The sequence below is a fragment of the Cynocephalus volans genome, chromosome 5 (assembly GCF_027409185.1).
Source record: "Cynocephalus volans isolate mCynVol1 chromosome 5, mCynVol1.pri, whole genome shotgun sequence".
NCBI classification, from domain to species: domain Eukaryota; kingdom Metazoa; phylum Chordata; class Mammalia; order Dermoptera; family Cynocephalidae; genus Cynocephalus; species Cynocephalus volans.
In genome coordinates, this window is record NC_084464.1 from 106,336,977 (window position 1) to 106,341,804 (window position 4,828).

Below are 4,828 nucleotides of genomic sequence, written 5' to 3' on the forward strand. Positions count from 1 at the left end.
TATATTTAAAACTGCAGGAGGTCTTTGGAGTAAGATAGTAATGAATAAAAATAGGAAGATAAGTTGTATGCAGCTGATGTAGTTATTTACAAAGATAATCCCAGGTAATCTATAACAACACAGCTACCAGAATTAGTAATGCAAAGGAAAAAAGCCTAAAATGAATTACATTTTTATACTACCAGTTAAAAATTAGAAAAATTAAAAAGCAATACCATCTACTTTAGTGAAAAAAAAATTTAAAAGGACTAGGACTAAATCTATCAAAAGTCATGAAAGAAATGTCTATGCATTATTAGAAAACATTGTTGAGAAAAATGAAAGACCAAAATAAATACAAATATTTACCAAGAGCATAGAATGAGAGACTCAATATTTTTGAGATGATAATTTCCCAGAATTTATCTACAGTCTCAAGGTAATCTCAATTAAAATTCTAGGGAAATTATTTTGTAGAATTTGACAAGTTGATTCTAATATTTATATGGAAGTACAAGGAAACAAGAATAACCAAAGCAATTTCTACAAAGAACAAAATTAGAGAACCTACCCTACTTAATTTCAAGACTTATTGGAAAGCTATGATAATCAAACAATTTGGTACTTGTGAAAATATAGACAAATTAATCAACGGTACATAAGAAAGAGTTAAAAAACAGACTTGCATCTATTGTCAAAACACATGAAAGTCCAATAAGTAATTGAAAAATGTTATATATTATTATTTGTAGGGGATATTGAAATTCAAACTACAAACAGACACCACTCCATACCCTTTAGATTAGCTAAAATTATAAAGACCGGTGAAATTATAAAATTATAAATATTGGTGAGGATGTTAAGCAACTGGACATCATATACAGTACTGGTTGCAATGTAAATAGAACCATCATGTTAGAAAATAATTTTTCATTTTCTTTAAAAGTTAAGCATATAACCATGTGATCCAATCATTCTACTCCTAGGTATTTACCCAAGATTAAGAAATCTGTGTTCACACAAGTGCATGTACAGAAACATTCATAGTAGCCTTATTTGTGACAGTCAAACCTGGAAACAATACAAACACTCATCACGAGATGAATGGACAGATTGTGGTGCATTCATGCAATGGAATATGCTACTTAGTAATAAAAAAGAATAACCTATTGATGCACCCAACAATATGAATGAATCACCAAACAAGTATGCTTAGTAAAAGAAGCCAGAAAAAAATACACCTTATGATATGTATATATCTATACCCGCACAGACACACAAATATATAGCATACATATGCATAAATACACACACATACATATATTCACAGACACACACACATATATATGAATTCTAGAAAATGCAGACTATAGTCGAAGAAAGTAGATCATTGGATGCCCAGAATGGAGGAATATTGGATTACAGAAAGACATGCAGAAACATTGCTGGGTAAAGGAACTGTTTGTTTTGTTGGTTCTGGCAATGGTTTCACAGACGGGTACTGTGTTAAAACTGATCCAATTTTATACTCTATTTGCGATTTATTGTAGTTCAGTTATAACTCAATAAAATGGAAAATAATATAAAATGATATAATTGCCTACACAATGTATTAAATTTACAGGTAATGACAACTATTTAGAAAAATAGTCCGTGATTATAAAAAAGTGGAAATATGTAAAAAGTAATTTGTTGTAGGGTTTGTTAGTCTGTTTTCTGCTGGTTATAACAGAATACCTGAAACTGGGTAATTCATTAAAAAAATATATGTTTCTTACAGTTTTGGAAGCTAGAAGTTCAAGGTCCAGAGGATGCATCTGGTGAGGGCCTTCTTCTTGGTGCAGACTCTACAGAGTCCAGTGGCAATGCAGAGTACTACATGATGAAAAGGGAGAAGAGCGCTTATTAATGTGCTCACTTACTCTACCTGTAAAACCATTTGTCCACCACCACGATAACACATTAAACCATTAACCCATTACTCTATGAATGGATTAATTCATAAAGAGCATAGCCCTCCTGATCCAATCACCTCTTAAAGACTCTGTCTTTCAACATGGACACATTGGGAATCAAGCTCCCACATGAGCTTTGGAGGGGACAATCACTGAGACCACAGCGTAGAGTTATAGATTATTTATAATTTTTATTGTAAAAATTTGACAATGTGCTTATGTTACCTCTGTAATTGTCTGACATATTAAAATATTTAATATAAAATTGCTTTAACCAGGAAAAGAACATGTAAAATTAGTTTGGTTAAAATAATTTTAATATCTTGCTATGATATTTTTTTCATTAAAAAAATAAAATAACTTTAACTAGGGGTAAATTAAAGCTGTTATGGGTACAAGGTACAAGATGGATTTAGCCAATTTTATATGAAGGTATGATTCAACCAAGAATCAGATTTTCACTTACACATTTCTGTAAGACACATTATGTAGTTGAAATAATATAGAACTGCAATTTACATAAATTGGATTAAACATATAGTTTAAGCTACTCGGTGGTGATTTAGTTGTCTAGAAATAGAAATATTTAAAAAAAAAAACAGTAAGAAGTCACAATAGTGAAAATTAGGGAAGATTCCTAATTGGCTAATGGTGTATAAATCTAGAAAGGGACAACAGAGAGTAAAACCACTGGCATCAGGGATGTGTAAAGGGAGATCATTGCTAAAATTCAGGTAAGAAGAAATGGTTATCAATTTGGGGGAGTGGCAGCAAAATAGAAAAAGAATGTACCCACATCCAAGAGATATGGAAAATAAAATGTGCCCAAATAACATGGGCAAATATTTCAATGGGTACTTAAAGTATGAGTTCACCCACGATACTTTTAAACTTTATAAGCCAATAATAAGTTTACAATCATCTTTAAATGTTTATTTATTTGAAGGCTTAACAGATTTCTCAGAAATTTTAATTTGTCAGGTCAATAGGGAGAATTAGGAATACAAAGAAAAATAAGCTCCTGTATTTCAAATCCTAAAATTTTTGCTTTTTTGTAACAAACATTTTCAATACTCAAAATATATATATATATTTGCAGATCTGTGTCCCCAAGGAAGATTATTAGTGCTGAAATATATAAAAACTTTGGTAGAACCCAAAATATCATGGGTCTATGGAGCTCTGTGGAATGCAAATTTAAAATAAACTTCAATTTATTTTTGATTTTATAATGTTTACTTTTAAATAATACTAATATAATGTGAGGGAATTATAATTCTTTTAAAATAATTATAACTTTTTTTATTGGGATGTAGTCGATTGTACATATCTGTGGGATACAGCATTGAATATCAATACCATATGTGCAATATGTGATGCTCAAATCAGGACAATTAGTTTATTCATCATTACATAATATAATCAATTTTTGTGGCCCTTAACCAAATCCTCCCTTTCCTCCCTCACTCTCCTCCTTTCCTGTCCTCAGCAACCTCAGTTCTGTCCTCTTCTCATAAAAAGTTCAATGTATTATAGTGATTGTTGTATCTTTTCTTTCTTTTTTTTTATCAATTAGTTTTTTTTTTTTTTTTTTTAATTAGCTCCCACATATAAACGAGAAAATGTGGTATTTCTCTTTCTGTGCCTGGCTTATTTTACTTAATATAATTTTCTCAAAGTTCAACCATGTTGCTGCAAAAGACAGTATTTCATTCTTTTTTATGGCAGACTAGTATTGCGTTCTCTAAATATACCACATTTCCTTATCCATTTATTTGATGATTGTGTCCAGCTCTTGGCTATTGTAAACAGAGCTGCAGTAAATATGGGAGTACAGGTCTCCCTTCAACATGATTTCCATTCCTTTGGGTATATACACAACATTGGGAATGCTGGGTCATATAGCAGTTCTATCTGTAATTGCTAGAGGAACCTTTATACCATTTTTCCATAAAGTCTGCACCATTTTACAGTCCCACCAACAGTGTAGGAAGGTTGCTCTTTCTCCTGATCCTTGTCAGCATTTGTTATTCTCTTTTTAATCATTGCCAGTCTAACTGGAGTGAGACGATATCTCAGTGTGGTTTTGATTTGCATCTCCTGTGTGCTGAGTGTTGCTGAACATTTTTTCATGTGTCTGTTGGCCATTCATGCATCTTCCTTTGAGAAATGCCTATTCAGCAACTTTACCCATTTTTTAATTGGGTTACTTGTTTTTTTACTTTTAAGTTGTTTGTGTTCCTTGTATATTCTGAATATTAGTCCTTTGTCAAATGCATATTTTGCAAATATTTTCTCCCACTCTTTTGGCTGTCTTTTTGCTCTATTAATTGTTGCTTTTGCTGTGCAAAAGCCTTATTTGTATGATATAATATCATTTTTTTTTTCTGTCTGTTCTTTGGGGTCATATTTATAAAGTTTTTGCCCTGTCCTACTTCCTGAAGTGTTTCCCGTGTGTTTTTCCTTAGGAGTTTTATAGTTTCAGGATGTATATTTAATTCTTTAATCCACTTAGCAGAAAAAGAAATCAAGAAAGCTAGCCCATTTACAATAGCCACCCCCCCAAAAAAAATACCTAGGAATAAAGTTAACCAAGTATATGAAAGATCTCTATGATGAGAACTATAAATCGCTGTTGAAAGAAATTAAAGAGGACACAAGAAGATGGAAAGATATTCCATGCTTTGGATTGGAAGAATTAATATTGTGAAAATGTCACATACTGCCCAAAATGATCTACAGATTCAACACAATCCCCTTCAAAATCCCAAAGACATTCCTACAGAAATGGAAAAAAACAATCCTAACATTCATATGGAACAACAAAAGACCCTGCATAGCCAAAGCAATCTTGAGAGGAAAAAAAAAAAGAAAGAAAGCTGGAGGCATAATAC